The following is a 19629-nucleotide window of genomic DNA, read 5'->3' on the forward strand; positions in this document are numbered from 1 at the left end:
TTATACAGCATTTTTCTTTTTATGACTGGCTTATGTTCTTAGCATAATATTCTCAAGATGCATCCATATTGTAGCATGTGATGGGATTTACTTCTTTTTCAAGGCTGAATAATATTCCATTGCATGGATACACCACATTTTGCTTATCAGTTTATCCATCGATGGACATCTGGGTTGCTTCCACCTCTTAGCTAGTGTGAATAACGCTGCCACGACATGGGAGTACAAACAACTTTTTAAAAAATTTTATATCAATACTTTAATATTGAAATCAGCTATCAGACGTATCCACCAACTCTTATATTTCATTGTCCACATCTCAGGAGATATTCAAAGTGAGATTAGTTTGATGAAGCATTCTCAGTAAATCTAGAACACTCTGTACTTCATCTCCAAATTTGTCAGGTCCTTCAATAAGTTACTTCTTATTTGTTGTTTAGTAGTATTTATGAAATGATTTAGTGCAATACGTCATCGAGGTATCATTTAAAAGGTAAATACCCTGTAGATTTGGATTTGTCATCCCAATTCCTTGCACTCGATAATATGTGTCTTTAGAAGCATCATCTTCATTTTCTGACTTCTTCACAGTAAATTCAGCCTTTGCTAGTTGTTCAGCAAAATGTACAGCTGTTTGTGTATGGAGTGTAACTGGTCCTGTTTTTATTCTGGAAACGCCACTGGTTAATGGCTTGAAAATGACCAGCTGGTCTTGCAGATACTCATCCACAGCACCACCATGTCTAAGATTTGCTAATAGCATTTTGGCAGCTTCAGTTCCAACCTTGTCTGCATTTACACCTTGTTTACCAAGCAATGATCCAGCCGACAAACCACCAGTGGATGTCTCAGCAATAATGATTATTTCATTTCCACTGTCAAAAGCTTGGTCTTTAGGTTCCTGAACAGGCTGGATGCTAACAAACAGATCCCTAATCTCCTTTCTGATGCATCTTACAGCTACAGCCAACATTTCTTTTGCTACTGTAAATGGCAAAACTCCAGCAACAAAAGCTCTTCCATATATCTTAGTCACAGAGACACGGTCAGCTAAATTTATTGGATTCAATTGTTTAACTGGTGACGTTTGGACAATCACTTTACCACCCCCTTTTGGGTAGTAGCCTCTCATTTTAATGTGACAATTAAATTTGAAACCAAATTTTTCAACAATTGGCTTGAAAACCTTCACTCTGTAATTGATCTGCAGTGCCATATCAGCATCAGTTTCACCTTTCAAACAAAGTTCTGATGGAGAAGCAGCAAAGAGAACACAGGGCATCGAGACCTGCAGCAACAGGCACACACTCCCTGCAGTTTTGGTATCTGCTGTATGGATTCCACCTTTGATCTTCTCTGGTGTAAACATTATTTTTGTTGAGCCGATTTCTGCCCCCTCCAGGTGCCCATCACATAAATCTTGAATGATTTCCAGTCTGGATAAATGTTGAGGCCTTCAGGTCCTAATACTGCATCAAAACGTGTGCATTCAGATTGCTTATATCCCCAGATTTGATGACACATTTATAAAACTCAGGCCAGGCATGCTGTGGCCGGCTCGGATCTTCTGCACCTGCAAAGGGAGGCCCAGGAGACAGCTCAGGGCTGTGGAGACTCTCAGGATCTGGCTGCCCTTTCCATGATCCTGTCATCCACCTCCCCCCCGCTGTCCCATCAGGGAGGGCGCTATAAATAGCTTTTTAAGACTCTGCTTTCAAATCTTTTGGATATTAAATTCAGAAGTAGGGTTCTGGATCATATGGTAGTTCTATTTTTAATTTTTTGAGGAACCATCATACTGTTTTTTGTAGTCCACTTGGTTTTTGATACCACTGTCTAATTTTGACTAGGAAGAATAGAAACAACAGCTATTTTGTGTATTAACTCTGTGTTCAGCAGAATATGTGCATTATCTTATTTAATCCTCAAAACAACATTGTGAATAGGCGTTATTACCACATTTTACAGGTGAGGTACAGAAATGTTAAGTAGGCCACAGGGCCAGTTAAGACTTGGGACTTGAATTCAGGTCTCTCCTGATTTTCAGATGTAGCCATTTTGCCATTTTATTTCTAATATGAAGGGCCGATTTCCCCACCTTCCCTAGTGATTCATGAAATTTTTTTCATAATTTGGAGGGTATTTTGCTAGTCACAAGGTTATGTTTAAAAGGATTGAGAGTCAGTAATTACACAGTCACGATATGATCATTCCAGCCCCAATTCTTAACTAGCCGTATCTTACTATGCAGAAAATAGAAGCAGTTTATTCCTTCATATCACCAACTGCACTCGCAGAAAGCACTACACTGAGCCTCTCATCTTCAGCTTGGTGTCTACATTGTACACAGTTGCTGTTGTTGTGCAGAGTTAATGAATAGTTTGCAAACTAGCATCAATTCTCTGAAAGTTGATGGACATGTTAATTACGTCTTATTTAGATTTCACAGTTGCATGACCCAGATTCTTCTTTTCTGCCAAATTTCTAAAGATTCAGTGGCATTTTAGAAACTCCAGTAAACACAGTTAGACAGTGTGCATTAAAATTCAAGCAATGGACGAAGTGGCCATGCAGAAATGGGAAGGTGATGAATTTTGTTTATCTGACTTCAGGGCTACAGTCAAGTGGTCCATATCAGGGTTTTAGGTTGATTCTACAGTGCATATCTTTTCCCTCTGGGGTTTTATTAAAATCTTTTGTAGGCACTGTATCTACTTAGTGTCTCCTTTCTATTATGCAAGAATCAAAACATTTACTTGAAGCTGCTGACTAGCAATAGTCTCCATGCATTAGAAGTCTTGTTTTTGGTGCTTGTCATTTACTTTTCTAGAAGACTGGGATGCACACTTGGGTTTGAATCTTGGCTTCACCACTTTATATTGAGCTACTATTGTGACAGGCATTATGTAAATGCTGGGGATAGAGCAATAAATAAGATACAGTCCCTGCTGATAGGAGCTCAAAGAGAGCCCAGTGAGGTTAAACAAATACTCATAAGCACGCAATTTCACGACCCTGTGATAGGGATTTGATCAGGGGAAGAATGGAAACTCAGAGCAGAGATCCCTATCCCAATAGTCAGGTGGGGGAGGGTGTAGATCAGAAAAAGCTGCCTGGAGGAAGTGTTGTCTAAACCAGTGTTTCTCAGACTTTCCCATGCACTAGAATCACCTGGGGGGATCTTTAAAATAGATATTTCTGGGCCCCATTTCTTGAATTTCTGATTCAGTAGGTCTGGGGTGGGGCCTGAGAATTTGCATTTCTAACAAGTTCCCAGTTGATGTTGATGCTGCCTGCTATGTGACCACATTTTGAAAACCACTTGTCTAGTCAAGATCTGAAGGAGGGGACAAATGGAACATGTATGTGTGTGTGCGCTTGTGCTCACCCACAGGAGGGAGGACACGGGAAGTGCTGGGTAGAAGAGCATTGCAAAAGGAACAGAATGTACAAAGGTTTGGAGATAAACGAATGCGTGGTATACTTGGGGACATCAACACTGTGGAGCATAGAATATAAGAAGTGGTGAGAGGTTGAGGTGTCGGTATCAGCAGTCACAATTCACAAAGGACCTAGCTGGCCACGCTAAGGAGTTTAGTCATGGAAATGGCAAGCTGTTTAGTCAGGAAAGTGATGTGATGTGATATGCATTACTGAAAGGTTGCTCTGAATTCATTGTAGATAATGGGATGGAAAGGGCAACATGGGAGCAGGGAGACCAGCTAGGAAGGCATTGCAGTAATTGAGGAGGAAGATGATGGTGGCTGTGCAGAGACTGGTTTTTGTTGAGAAGAAGGCTGTGGAGGACTGATGATGGCCACAAATTCTTGAATGCCTCTTCCCATTGAGAGATGGAGTCTATGTCTCCTTCCCTTGAATCTGGGTGGGCTTATGACTAGTTGATCATTAGAATGAAGCAGAAGTAATGCCATGCCAGACTGCAGGCTCAGGCTCTAAGATTTCTCTTCCTATCTCTTGGAGGTCTTGTTCTTGGATCGCTGACCTACCTTGTGAGATGACTGACAGCCTTGCTAGAGAGACCATGTGGAGAAGTCCTGAGACTACATGGAGAGGGATAGGGTGCCAGCTTTCTGGTTGTACCTGACAAAATGCCAGGTATGTGGGTGAAGACATCTTGGAATGTCCAGCCCAGCCCAGCCAATAATTGAATATCATCAAGTGACCCAGTCTTTGCCACATAGAGCAGAAGAGTTGCCCTGCCTGGATTTCTGACTCACAATATTATAAACATAAGAGAATAGTTGTTGCTTTAAGCCACTACGTTTTGGGGTAGTTTGTTCTGCAATAATAGATAAATGAAATAGTTTCAATAATTGAATCACAAATAACATTAATATTTAAGGAAGAGGCAGGGGAAGAGAGACCCTCAGAGCAGAATAAATTGTAAGGAAGGAGGAAAACAAGGAGAGTGTGGTGTCATGGAAGCCAAAAGAAGAGAGGACTTCAGGTAGGAAGGAGTGGTAATCAATGTCAAATACTGTAGAGAAGTAGAAAAAGATAAGGACCATACAGTGCTCTTTAGATTTAATGTCACAGAGATCACTGGTGACAATGCTGAAAGTCTGGTAAGTCCTAAAGATAATTTGCAGTGAGAAAGTGGGTGAGGAGGCAGAAGGTGAAAGTAACTCTGTCAAAAAGCTTCATGATGAAGAAGGGTAGATCTGGGGTATGGTATGTAGGGTTGAGGAAAAGTTTTTATTTTTAAGTTTTCAGTCTTGAGCATATTTCAATACTAATGGGAAGAACAGAAAGTGCAGGGAGAGGGTGAAGAGAAGTCCTGAGGGTAAATGGATATTGTAAGAGTCTGTGGAAGCTGGAGGGGATGTGTTCCAGTGTACAAGCAGAGGGATTTGCTTGGGACAGGAGGAGGGACCCCCATTACAGTGTGACAGGAGAAAACAGGAAAATGATGGAGAGAAAGGCAAATGTGTAGATGGTTAGTGGCTGTAAGGTGAGGGGATACTTTATCTGACTGAGCCTATTTGTCCCGTGAGGTAGGAGATAAGGGTGTGTGCTCAGTCTGCTGGGGCAGTTGGTGAGATAAGACTTTGAAGAGAATGGAGATGACTTGGAACAGCCACTGTGGAAGAAGCAGGAGGTCAAGAAGAGAAACACACAAAGATTGCATTCTTGGTAATAGTGCCTATTTCTGTGGCTCTGTGATTTCCTTTTCCCTTTGGTATTACTTAACAGGGCAGGCGTAGAATCCAGGAAGGAAGACAGTTGGAATAATCTTAGTTGGAGTCTTGATGGACTTATATAAGGACACCTGGCAAAGGATTTGAGGATGCTGGCAAAGAAAGGGTTGAAGTGAGGGTGCACTCATCAGACGGCCAGTGTTGACACAGAGAGTTAAGTTTGAGGGCTCACGTTCTTGATAAATTTGAAAGGACAGAGAATGAACATCTGGTTTCGATGTTTCAGAGGTTCTAGTTAACAGCATGGTCCAGGGTCTCTAGTGGGTGTTTGAAGTGGAGAGAAATTGTGGAGCATTAAAGTAGAGGAAATCAAAGAACTGAAAATTTACATGGATGTGAGGCTTCCAGTCAAGAGGGCAGAGTAAGTAAATGCTCTGCTCATGTCCTCCCACAACCACCTCAGAATTACAACTAAGCCACAGAACGACCATCATTGAGAATCACCAGAAGTCTAGCTGAATAGAATTCCTATAACTAAGGACATATAGGAGAAAAAAAACATTAAAAAGATCCAGCCAGAAATGAAGAAAACAATAACTGAAATAAAGAATACATTAGAGGGAACAAATAGTAGATTAGATGAAGTAAAGGATCAAATCAGCAATTTGGAGGATAAGGTAGCTGAAAACACCCATTAGGGAAGTATAAAGAAAAAAGAATTCAAAAAAATGAGGATAGTTTAATGGACCTCTAGGACAACATCAAATACAACAACATGCACATCATAGGGGTACCAGAAGGAGAAGAGAAAGAGCAAGGAATTGAAAATCTATTTGATGAAATAATGACAGAAAACTTTCCTCATCTGGTGAAGGAAATAGACTTACAAGCTCAGGAAGCAGAGTCCGAAACAAGATAAACCCAAAGGGACCCACACCAAGACACATCATTATTAAAATGGGAAAGTTTAAAGACAAAGAGAGAAGCTTAAAAGGAGCAAGAGAAAAGCAGTTAGTTATGTACAAGGGAGCTCCTGTGAGATTGTCAGCTAATTTTTCAACAGAAACTTTGCAGGCCAGAAGGGATTGGCACAAAATCTTCAAACTGATGAAAAGCAAGGACCTACAACCCAGATTACTCTACCCAGCAAAGCTGTATTTAGAATTAAAGGACAGATAAAGAGCTTTACAGACAGAAAAAAGCAAAGGGAGTTCATCACCACCAAACCAGCATTACAAGAAATGTTAAAGGGACTTCTTTAAGAAGAAGAAGAAGAAAAAAAGATCAAAATATGAATAATAAAATGTCAATATCTATCAAGAATTATGATAAATGTAAATGGATTAAATGCTCTAATCAAAAGGATGATTGAATGGATAAGAAAAGAAGACCCTTACATATGCTGCCTACAAGAGACTCACTTCAGATCAAAAGACACACACACAGTGAAAGCAAAGGGGTAGAAAAAACAGTCCAAGAAAACGGAAACAAACAAACAAAAGCTGGGATAGCAATAGTTATACAAGACAAAATAGACTTTAAAACAAAGGCAAGAACCAGAGGGTAAGGGGGGAGGGGGGTGGGAGATGAGGGTAAGGGGGATCAAATATATGGTGATGGAAGGAGAACTGACTCTGGGTGGTGAACACACAATGGGATTTATAGATGATGTAATACAGAATTGTACACCTGAAATCTATGTAATTTTACTAACAATTGTCACCCCAATAAATTAAAAAACAAAACAAAAACAAAAGCAAGAGACAAAATGAACTTAGTAATATCACTTCCGGGTATTTATCCGAAGAAATCCAAAACATTAATGTGAAAAAGACATATGCATCTATGTGTTCATTGCAGCATTATTTACAATAGCCAAAATATGGAGGCAGCCTCGATGTCCATCAATGGATGAATGGATAAAGAAGAGATTAAACATATATATAATAGAACATTACTCAGCCATACAAAAGAATGAAATCTTGCCATCTGCAATAACATGGATGGACCTAGAGGGTACTGCACTGAATGGAGTATGTCAGACAGAGAAAGACAAATGTCATATGATTTTACTTATGTGTGGAATGTAAAGAACAAAATAAACAAACAAAACAGAAACAAACTCATAGATACAGAGAACATCTTGATGGTTGTCAGGTGGGAGGGGAGTTGGGGAAATGGGTGAAGTGGGGGGAAGGGATTAAGAAGTACAAGTTGGTAGTTACAAAATAGTCACGGGGATGTAAAGTACAGCATAGGGAATATAGACAATAGTATCGTAATAACTATGTATGATGTCAGATGGGTACTAGATTTATTGGGGTGATCACTTCATAAGTTATATAAATGTCTAATCACTATATATTGTACATCTGCAACTAATATAATATTGTATTTTAAGTGTAATTGAAAAAAAACAATTATTTTTAAATAAGTTTACATGGATGTGGATAGTCACTGATGAGGTCTCTGGGTAGGTGGCAGTGCTTGAGGGTGAAGGCAGTGCTTGAGGGTGAAGGAAGACTGGGGCCAGCTGCCAAAATGTTCAGAAAGTGTGCAGGCCTGGGAAGACGTTGCAAATTATAGTAAATGGGGAAAGGCTGGGAGAGAGGCAGCCATGTGACATGAATCTCAAGGAGCCTTTTTTTCCATGTTTGTTTTTAACCTGCGGGTGCCAAGATATGCCCTGAAAGCAGCAGTGGACATCAAGGAGGTCATTGTCATCGCCACCTTAAAAAGCTGTGGGACAATAAGACCTTACTTTGGACAGGGCTGCGGAAGTGGGGGTCCTTAGGGCAGGGCTGGGTTTTAGTTGAGGTAAGGAAGTGGAGGGAAAATTTCAAGGAGTTGGTTGAAGACTTAGGGAGTTTATTTGTCAGAGAATGGCGTGCCAGGGCCTTGTTGACAGTAGGAGTTGGTCCCCTGTCTGGGTCCCTGTTTTGGCTCTCTCCCTTCCAGGGAGTCTTGGTTGTCACAAAGGAAAGTGAAACTCTGCATCAGCACCCACTCAAGAGTCAGAAGTGGCCACCAGTGTGGGGGGTGGGATCTCTCTGCCCAAAGATAGAGCCACACAGATTTACATAAGAGGAGGGGCGACTGGGGATCCAAGGGCTGGTCATATATTTGTAAAATTCAACCTTTCTTCTTTCACTTAAAGTCACAATTATAAGCTATGAAACAAATTAAAGTTCACTTAAAAAAACAAATTTATACTATTTAGAGGAATTCCACATAGGGGTCTTAGATGTGAAGCTGTGCTCTTAGAGATAGGGATGGCTTCTTAGAAAAAACTAGAGCTAAAATAGGAAGTTTATAGATTGTCGTCTAGTCGGACCTGGTGCATGTGTCTATTGAGTTTGTCAGTGACCACCACACATCAGTGCTGAATCGATGCTCAGGGAGAAAGGAAGAAGGAAATGCAAACAAGAGATCAGGAGTTCTAGCCTGTAATCTGCCAAAGTATATTTTAGGTATGGAGGTCCAAAAAATAAATAAGGCATCTCCCTGTCCTCAAGGAGCTCAAAGTTTTGAGAGAGAGAGAGAGAGAGAGAGAGAAAGAAGTAAACAGACACTGACCAAAGGCTGTGCTTATGTGGTGCTTACTGTGTGCTTGGCACGGTTGAAGTGCTTTATGTATGACTTGCTTCATCCTCACAAGCACACTCTGACATCCTATTATTATCCCCATTCTACAGAAGAAGAAACCAAGGCATGGAGACCACACAGCTATTAAGTGGGTTAATAGCCAGGCCTTGAGCTCAGGTAGTGAGGCATGCTCTACAACATGAAGCTGCCTGCAACTACAATATACTGGGAGTGCCAAATAAATGTATACACATGCCTTGTAGTCATCTTTTGTTATCGGTATATATTGAGTATTACAATTTTTATACAGGTTTTTCCTTTCTTAAAATGAAAAACACATTTTTTTTGGCACCCTCTGTATGTGAAAATAGCTATAGGAGGCTCATGTACAGAGAGCAAAAGAGGAAAGGACGGTTCCTAGAGGACACATGTGGCATTCAAATTGTGTCTTGAAGAATAATGATAGCTCACATTTATTTAGCCAGACATTACGGCAAGTACTCTACATAAAATAATTCTACTGAATGGAAACCCCTGACATCCCTCTGCAGTGGGCTCTGTTAGCATCCTCCCCCTTTCAGAGGAGAAACACAGGATGGTTTAGGACTTGCTGAATGTGACAACACGTGTGGGAATCTGGATTTTAACAGAGGCAGAGCAGGGCAGAGCAGGGGCGCCCAACCACTGCATTACACTGCACTGCAGGTGCCTCAGCCCAGGAGCTGGGGGGGGGAGGGGGTCTGGGCAGAGGGGAGCGTGCTGGCCAAGGTAGGAGATGTGTGTGGGAAGCGCAGTGCATGTTAATGGGCTCAGGGAGTTCCTGCAGGGTGCACATAACTGGAGAACTGGAGAAACACAGAGTGAGGAATTTTCATTCCACCTGGGAATCAGGATAATTGTGCGTTTCATGTGAGTACATAGAGCTCAGGGTGCCTCTTGGGTAAATTTGCAGAGTGGTCAAGTCTGTTGTTGATGTCTTCCTGCCTCCCCTCTCTCCCCGTACCAGACATAATGCTAAACTCCATGCGACTTGGCCATTCCAATAGTCAAGAGGTTCTGGCTTAGTGAGGCAACTCAAGGCACTTGAGACCGAGGCGGTAGCGTCACCACCGTCACACAAGGTTGTGGGAAAATGAGCAGGGGGTCCAGCTTTCGATGAGTCACAGAGGTGGGGGCCCTCAACAATGACAAATCTAAACCCCGTGCAATCTTCTGGTTCTAAAAGCATGTGAAGGAAAGTATGAGAATATATGGGGCTCTGCACCGTGGCTCTGCTGCCCTGACAGGGCTTGGCCTGCTTCCCTCTCAGTCCTCTTTCCTCTAAGGAAGGGCTCTAGTTCTAGGAAGCTGAGCCCAGGAGCTTGGGTTAGCACTGTTTTGGGAAGGAGAAGAGATTAAATACATCCCAGATTCTCTTAGACATCAAATCCTGCCCAGGCCAATAAGCAGCTGGTGAAGTAAGGCTGCCAAAACAATTTACTTAAATTACAAGGGATTCCCGCGCTTCCCTACACTTGGAGGAATTTCTCAAAAGAATGTGATTTCTGCTGTGTTTCCATTCCAACTCAGTCACTCAGCTAGGGAAGAAGAGAAAACAAGTGGTTCATCTATGGCAACTGAGCCGAATGTCAGCCAGCCAGGGAGGATGGTGAAGTGGCCTCCTTGGTTTTCTGTGGAGTAACTAAATAAGACAAGCAGTTTTCTCTGACTTGCTGACCATCAGGCACTGGCAATTTCTGGGAAGGTTGCCTTTTGGGGTTTGGATCAGGCCAAGGGAATAATTCGCTGCAAAGGGAAATGAGAAACTGCAGACATGGCGACCAGCAGGTATCCTTGGGAAAAGGCTGGAGCTCCTTATTCCCATCAGACTCCAGCCACAGCGCTTCCTGACTGGGCACCAAGACAGCAACAAAATTCGGACTGAGGGGTCACACAGGGGTGTCTGCCAAAGGGCTCAGGGCTTTTTAAAGAACCATTCCTGCTAAACTCTTGAATCCTGTTTCCCCTGGAAAGGAAAACACATGTCCAAGCTCATCTCCAAACACATCAAAAAAATGTGCCATTAAAAACCATAGACACAACCTGTCCTTTCAAGGCAGAAAATGAAGACAAGAGAGGCCGCTCCTTTTTCCTAAGGCCACACCATAATGTCTGGGGCTATAGTTTAGTTCCCTGCAACTCTTTCCTGTGGCCCAGATAACTTGAGCTGCCTGGAGGTCACAACACTTAGAACCCAATAGCACTGCCCCCTGGAGGATGCTGTAATACAATGCTACTTTCCAGGCAGAAGGTCTCAGGAGAGTTCACTCAATTGAACATCATTTTTTTTCTCAAGTGGGGCTTTGTGCAGAGGGGCGAGGGTGTTCAACCATAGGTAGCTTGCTCCCCCTGTCCTCAGAGCCTGTCAGTTATTTACAATGTGAGATTAGTTAGCCTTTGGTCTGGCAGCTCTGATCCTCACAGTTCTACAGGCTGTAAAATAGGAAACCAAACACAGGAGAGATATGCAATGAAAACAAAACATCTAAGTGTTGGTATAAATATTTGGGTCATTAGAACGTCACTTTCTTGTTAGTTTAAGAGCAGAAGTTCTCTAAGTGTGGTCCTGGAACCAGCAGGCTCACATCAGTTGGGTGCTTGTTAGAATGCACATTCTTGGGCCCCACCCCAGACCTTTGGCATCAGAAACACTGGGGGTGGGGCCCAGGGGAGGTGGAGGCTTGGACAGCACACTGCTAGGTGAGCGCCCTGGCTTAGACTGACCTGCGTAGAAGGGAGCGGTCAGGGGCTCCTGTGCCTGGCTTAGGACGTCAGGGTGCTTCAGACACAGAATGAATTCACTAGAGCGTGGCAGCAAGGCCTGAGGAAGAGCATTGGGGTTAGGGAGACCCAGAGACATCTTGGTAACATTGAGATTTGGGGTATTATTTTTTTAAATTTGCTGTATTTGGCATTATAACCATGGCAATAGGCTAAAGTGTCCTATTTCCAAATATATTTTCTCATCAGCGAGGACATGTAATTTCAGTTGTAGCCCGAGTGACTTTGGACTCCCAGAGGTGACTCACTTCTTGTCCTTTGTACCTATGATGTTTACCACATGAAGCTTCCATGTTCTTAGGAAGACATTTAAATTTAGTTCCCCTAGATCTATATTCCTCTGTGGCTTTGGTCTGGTACCAGCCAGTTTATACCTTAAAACCAAACTAGAGAATATGGCCAGAGACTAGTTTTGGAATTATGGTCTCCTTTTCTTCTAGACAGTGTATTCCAACATTCTGATGCAAATGAAATGCATTTTAAAGTGCATGTGGAAAATCAAGATGTAAGAAGAAAGTGAGCATGCATTTTTTTATGTTCTGATAAGCTAAGGAAAAAAGATGGAAGAGTAAGTTCAGAGAATTTAGAAGAAGAAACCCTGAAGAATAAACCTTTAGAGAGTAAGCAAAATTGTTAGTTGTTGGCTATATTCAGAACATTTGCATTTTTAAAATTAATGGATAATGTAATAAAAGATTCCAGTTAAATTATTACAGTGGCTGTTTGCTTCAGTGCAAGAAAAACATCTTTGAGGTTTTAAATCACATTCCTCAGTCTGGCAGGAGAGTGTATTTTAAATTCTTGTAAACTATTTATTTAATCTCTGTAACTTCTTTTTCTAACTGGCCCCTAATTATCACACACCTGGCAGGAAAATGAAAAAGAATTATTTTGTAGAAAGAGCGTTGGTATTTGGGCACAAATGGGAACTATTAAGAGAGCTGAGGTTCCTTGGAAATGTCGTTTGGTTAGTAACCTTTAAAAAATTAGTAGCTGTATTTAATTGCCTGAAATACCTCACACTATGGTTATCCTATTTTTGAGCCTTGGTGTGATTCAACCCTTGATGTGTGCATTGACAATGGGACATCCTTGAAATTGAACCTGCCCCAGAAAAGCCAGCAACTTGCTGTGACTGTAACACCAGATCTGATGGCTCAGCATCTATCCTGTGTCAAAGAGGCAGGACACATGAACATTTTACCGTGTGGTCTTGCTCTAATGCATAAAGATGCTAAGACTCATTTATTTTGCCTCCTGAATGAGGCCTTCAATCCAGCATGCTCCCTGTACTGCAAACAGAGATCCTCAGAGCACAACTCCATCCAAGAAACATGATCAGAAAGAACTGAATATACAAAAGCACTTGAAAAAAATGGACCATATCTTGATGCTCAGAATATAAGTAATCAAAGCACTCTTTTTCTACAAAGCCCCAGTTTTGGAAAAACACTGGTACATAGTGATAAGCATTTGTTAGAGGCTCTGCTGGGGTTGAAGTACTGAAAAACCTCAGGTTGCACAGACCTGTTCTCACTGCATGATCTGAGTGAAGGTATGGACGTGTACAGCAAAGAGATTAGAATTGGGTGCTGGAGACTGGCTGCCTGGGACCAAATCCTGTCTCTGTTGCTTATTAACTGAGTGACATTGGACAAGTTATCTAAAAATCTTTTGTTTTAGTTTCTTCATTATACAATGGGGACAATAGCCATATCTAACTCATTGTTGGGGTTAGGTAATGGATGCAAAATACTTAGAACCATCCTGGGCACATAGCAAGTGCTCAAGAAATTTCGTGATTTCTACCAATATCTTTTTAATTTTTATTAATGAGAGCCCTGTGAGAAGAGGAAGAGAAGAGGAATCACCACTTTCTTTCTGTCTTTTCTCCTTTTGCTTTCCTTCTGTCATCCTCTCTTCTCATTTCTCTGTCTTTGCCTCATTCCAAAAGGAATCTGAAGCTGAGGGATGAACATTGAGCATGGTTAGTGTTATCTGGTGGACAGAAAAGGACTGGATTAGGGGCCCACCCTACTCCAGTGTGACTTCATCTTAACTAATTATATCTAAAATGACTTTATTTCCAGATAAGGTAGCATTCTGAGGTACTGGGGGTTAGGACTTCAACACATATGGGACGTGGGGGACACAATTAAACCCATGACACTGGGGGATATTTCTCAGCGTCTTCTGGATATTGCTGTGCTCTGTGACTTTCCAAGAGGGGTATAAAGTGTGCATGGTATTTCTCTCAAACTGAAGACCACTTTTGTTCTGCTATGGAGAATTGTGATGGCTTTGTGCTAAGAAAGTGGACTTTTGGGCAATGCTGATGGGGCTGTTACTTTTCCATGATGAATGTGGACAATCAGGAATAGGAAACCCTCCTTCCATCTCAAGGCAGAGCCCACCCTGGCTCTCCCCCAGCGGCACCCGCCTATCCTTGGATAGCTCACTGGGATGATGGGTAGAATCCTAGCCAGTGGCCCCTCACTGCCCTGTCAGCTTTTGGGTGGGGAGACCCCAAGGGGATCTCTTTGTCACAGAGGCAGCAGGTGTGGGTGCCAGGGAGGCTGGGCAGCTGCATTTATATTTAAGCAGCTGTGGTCCCATACAAACTAGAAGAGAAAGCCCACAAGAAAGAATGTGACTTAAGATTTCAACAAATAGGTTAAAAAAAAACCCCTGCCTTGGTTCCAGTCAAGATGGCAGAGTAGGTAAACACTGTGATTGCCTTTTCTCATGACCTCATCAAAATTACAACTAAACTACAGAATAACCATCATTGAGAATCACCTGGAGTCTAGCTGAACAGATAGAAGAAGCCATTTGGAGACTGGTAGGTGGGGTAGAGATGTGGGATGGAGTGGTCACACACCAACATATGGTGGTTAAAAATCGGGAGCGATATCTCAGCTGTGGAGATCCCCCCTGAGGAGTAAGGGGTCCCAGCCCCACACCAGGCTCTCCAGCCCAGGGTTTCAGTGCCAGGGAGAGAGGTCCCAATAACTTCTGGCTGTGGAAACCAGTAGAGCTGAGACAGAGGGTTCCTCTTAAAGTGCCTCCTAGAGTCCCAAGAGTTCCTCTTAAAGGGCCAGTGCAGGACTTACTCAATGAAGGACTCACTCTGTCTGAGCTTTAGTGCTGGGCAGCAGCTGGAAAGGTGCCCGGGTCATAGGGGGAGGAACTGAATTGTCTGGCTTCAGGGTGAGGACTGGAGGGGCAGCTTTCTCCCAGACAGAAGTGCTGGAAGAAGCCATTGCACCTTTGTTGAGCCCTCCCCCTACCCAGTGTGCAGATGCAGGTGCTCACCATATCTTAGTCTCCATTAACCTGGCTAATACAATTTGCCCGCCCCTGGTGATTTCCTGAAAACCTGTCCCAACCAACTTGTGGGCCCACCCTAGTTGCTTCTAGAGGCTTTTCCATGTAAATGTCCTGTCTTGGCTCATACTGCAGACTTTCCTAAAATCTCTCAAATGTTCACAAAGCCCAAACATGAAGCATCTGGCCTTGGCATGCCTGTACCTCTTGATACGCAGCCCCAAGCTCAGTACTAGCAGCAGCTGGCCTCAGTTCATAGCTTAGCCTTGCCTAGACAGCTCCAAGCACAGCAGAGTGGCAAACATCTGCAGATCACTTTGTAGCTCATACCAAATGGCCGTAGATAGGGCATAGGCAGCAGCTAATCTTGGCCTGCCCCAGAGCCCATCCCAAGAGATCCCAGAAAAACACACCACCCAGTGGCTAGCTTCAGAACAACAGAGCACCATCCAACCACCTCCAAAAAATACACCCAAAGGGCAGACTGGGCAGGCACCAGATCCCCGCTAAAGCAAATCCTGCTCTGATGGGTCAGCTTCTGCACAACAGCTCTTCCACTGTACTCACAGCCTGTCTTCACAACCATGCAGCCTGAAGTTCAATCCCTTCCATTTATGTGCCAACAGCAATCAAGGCTCAACTACAACCCACAGAAGGGCACATACAACCCACAAAATGGACACACCTGTAGTATGTGGCTCAGGTGACCAGGGAGACTGTGCTACTAGGCCCCACAAGACACCTACTACAAAAAATCCACTGTACTAAGACTAGGAAGCATAGCAGCTCCATCTAATACATAGAAACAAACACTGGGAGGTAGCCCAAATAAGGAGACAAATAAACATGTCCCAAATGAAAGAACAGAACAAAGCTTCCAAAAAAGCACTAAACAAAATAAAGACAAGCAATTTACCAGATGCAGAGTTTAAAACAATGGTTATAAGGATGCTCAATGACCTCAGTGAAAATTTCAACAAAGACATAAGAAACATAAAAATGGAGATAAAAAACAAAAATACCCAGCCAGAAATGAAAAAATACAATAACTGAAATAAAGAATACATTAGAGGGAAGTAATAGTAGATTAGATGAAGCAGAGGATCGAATCAGCCATTTGGAAGATAAGGTAGCAGGAAACAGAATAAAAGAAAGCAGAGACGCAAAAAGAGAAAAATCCAAAAGGAAAAAAAAAATGACGAGAGTTTAAGGGACCTCTGGGACAACATCAAGCATACCAACATTTACATTATAGGGGCACCAGAAGGAGAAGAAAAAGAGCAAGGAATTGAAAACCTATTTGAAGAAATAATGACAGAAAACTTCCTTAACCTGGCAAAGGAAATAATCTTACAAACCCAGGAAGTGCAGAGAATCCCAAACAAGATGAGCCCAAAGCGAGCCACATCAAGACACAGCATAATTAAAATGCCAAGGGCTGGAGACAAACAGAGAATCTTAAAAGGAGCAAGAGAAGAGCAGTTAGTTACATATAAGAAAGCTCCCATAAGACTGTCAGCTGATTTTTCAACAGAAAATTTGCAGGCCAGAAGGAATTTGCACAATATCTTCAAAGTGATGAAAAGTAAGAACCTACAATCAAGATTACTCTACCCAGCAAAGTCATCAGTTGGAATTGAAGGACAAATAAATACCTTCCCAGACAAGAAAAAGCTAAAGGAGTTCATCATCACAAAACCAGCACTACAAAGAATGTTAGAAGGACTTCTTTAAGATTAAAAAAAGATAAATAAAAAATATGAATAATAAAATGGCAATAACTACATATCTATCAAGAATTACTTTAAATGTAAGTGGATTATATGCTCCAATGAAAAAGCCTAGGGTGGCTGAATGGATAAGAAAACAAAACCCTTACATATTCTGCCTACAAGAGACTCACTCAGATTGAAAGACACACACAGAGTGAAAGTAAAGGGCTGCAAAAAGCAGTTCAAGAAAATGGAAACAAACAACCAACCAAAATCTGGGATAGCAGTACTTATACCAGACAAAATACACTTTAAAACAAAGGTTATAACAAGAGAAAAAGAGGACCCAGTAATACCAATTCCGGGTATTCATCCAAAGAAACCCAAAACATTAATGTGAAAAGACATATGCATCTATGTGTTCATTACAGCATTATTTACAAAAACCAAAATATGGAGGCAGCCTGGGTGTCCATCAGTGGATAAATAGATAAAGAAGAGGTCGTACTTATACTCAATGGAATATTATTCAGCCATAAAAATTAATAAAATCTTGCCATTTGCAACAACATGGATGGCCCCCAGAGGGTATTATGCTTAGTGGAGTAAGTCAGACAGAGAAAGACAAATATGATTTCACTTATATGTGGAATCTAGAGAACAACATAAATGAACAAACAAAACAGAAACAAGCTCGTACATACAGAGAATATTTTGATGGTTGCTGGATTGGGGTGTGTGGTTTGGAGGATGGGTGAAGGGGGGAGGAGAGTAAGATGTACAAATTGTTAGTTACAAAACAATTATGGGGATGTAGAATGTAGCATGAGGAATGTAGTCAATAATATTGTAATAACTATGTAGGGTCTCAGATGGGTACTGGATTTATTGGGGTGATCACTTTATAAGTTATATGTATATGTCTGATCACTATGTTGTGCACCTGAAACTAATATAATATTGTATGTCAACTGTAATTGAAAAATTTAAAAATGTCAAAATAATGCCCCCCAAAAACCCTGCCTCAGCTTCTCTCTGTGTTGTTGTCAGCAAGCACCTCTCTGTAGCAAGCTGGCGTTCTTGTGGACAGTGCTGTTAACCGCACTCTGAATAAGGTAATTACCCAATAAAGTTAATATGAGCCAAATTGCAGAAAGCTTGAATTAAAAACATGTTGGTTGCAGGTTGAAGTCCAAGTCACATTCTTACCCATTGAACGTGTGGTTTGTCTGCCTCGAGAGTAGGTAACATCATGGGAAGAACCATTTATATTCTGAAGGTGAACACACTCTCAAAGGAGGAGACCCCAGGATACTTTCTTCTCTACCTGAGGCAGCAAGGAAATGAGTTTTCTGCTTTCTACCTTATCTCTGTGTGACGATGCCATTCACTTTGCAGGGCAGAGGTGCGGGTTAGCACAGCCCACCTTTTCTAGGGGAAGAGAGTGAATTGAGGTGACATCAGAATGGGAAAGGGCACCACTATGTGGGTTCCAGTGTCCTTGTGGGGTAGGGGCGAGGAGGCAGTCTGAGCTCATTGCCTGAGCTCTCCCATCTGCATACCCCGGGACTGTGTGATTTGTGACAGCTCACAAAAAGGCCGTTAAGTTTGAGCAGAAAGAGAGCAGATCCTGGGGTCAAAAGAATTGAGTTCTAATAGTCACTCTGTCATGAACTGATTGAATGATTTGGGGCAAGTCAGTTTCCTGCTGTACACCTCATTATTCTCATCTGTCAAATGGGGGTCATAAACTTCGCTCTATCCATCTAGGGTGAGAGAATAGAAAGAATAATAGACATGGAAGTACCATGAATATAAGTAGTTATGATTAGCTTTAAATGATTGGGCAGCAGGAAAGTTGTCATTTTAGGATATTAAAAAGACCGGAGAAAAAATCCAAAGTCTCTTATTTTTTTCTGAGAGGGTTTAGGGTATACAAATCCCTCAGGGATGAGGGTTATGAGCAATATAAGCAGTATGTAACTACAAAATAGAGCCCAAAATACCAATATTCACTGGGTTAATAAACTAGTTTTCTTTGGAAAATATTACTGAAATACTCAAAATATAACAGAACTATAACTATATAACTAGTATGTATTTCTAAAACTTTTAGAATTGGAGAATATGAATATATTCTCAACTGAAGAAAGTGATATATCAAATGGCAGCATTAGGTAGTGGGAAAGCACTGAGCAGACGGATACTACCTCCGACATGCTCAAATCCTGAGAAAACCACCTCTGTGGCTTCCCCCCTCACCTACAAAATGGAGAGAATTCCTGTCCTATTCAGCTTATAGGGTTGAATGAACTGAAATAAAATACAGATCTGAACAAGTGAAAGTGCCATACAACTGCGAGGTGTCATAATTTTGATTATCTGGTGAGGTCTCTGTTCTTATTGTAACTTAATTCAACAAAGATTGACTGATGGTCTACAGGATGTGCAATAAGTTCTGTAAAGAAGTTACTCATACTGTGTGGCTATGTGAAGTGAGAGGAGAGAGAGGTGGCATCTGGTTGGAAGGGCAGGGGTAAGGTTCATTACGGAGGTGATGTGTGAGCTGAACAAGCAAAAATACATTCATTCATTTCAGCAATATCTGTTGAGCCCCACTCCTGTTCCAAGCACTATTCTAGAGTCTTGGGAGTTCACCAATGAAAAGAAGGAATATACCTGCACTTAAGAAATTTACATTTTAGTGGGATAGGGCAGGGGTTGGGTGGGGCAGAAGAAGTAAGTTGCAAGGGGGAGATCATCCAGGAGGAGATAGCTATGTTAACAAAGACACAGAAGGGGACCCCCAAGGGCTATGGAAATAAGCTTCATTTCTGGTGTTACTTCAGATTACTTGGTAGAGGCTTCCTGAAATCTATGTTGAGGAGGATTCTGAGACTTTCTTGGTGCCCAGGTGGAAGAGTGCCAGGATTGATTAATGATGTCTGCAATGGGTGTGGGAGGGGCGAATTGGATCACGTGTGTTAGATATCTGCCATTCCCAAAGAGGTCCCATGTGAGTTGAT

The 19629-nt window shown here is 42.0% G+C and overlaps 1 protein-coding gene and 1 pseudogene across 4 annotated transcripts in view; both read right to left on the bottom strand.

Moving 5' to 3' along the window:
• Positions 1–19629, bottom strand: part of LHFPL3 (LHFPL tetraspan subfamily member 3) — a 552178-nt gene that overhangs the window by 112758 nt on the left and 419791 nt on the right. The gene's annotated exons all lie outside the window — the stretch shown is intronic.
• On the bottom strand, positions 437–11643 carry LOC109454568 (RNA 3'-terminal phosphate cyclase; annotated as a pseudogene).

This window comes from Rhinolophus sinicus, linkage group LG09 (genome assembly GCF_036562045.2).
Source record: "Rhinolophus sinicus isolate RSC01 linkage group LG09, ASM3656204v1, whole genome shotgun sequence".
In the NCBI taxonomy this organism is placed as follows: domain Eukaryota; kingdom Metazoa; phylum Chordata; class Mammalia; order Chiroptera; family Rhinolophidae; genus Rhinolophus; species Rhinolophus sinicus.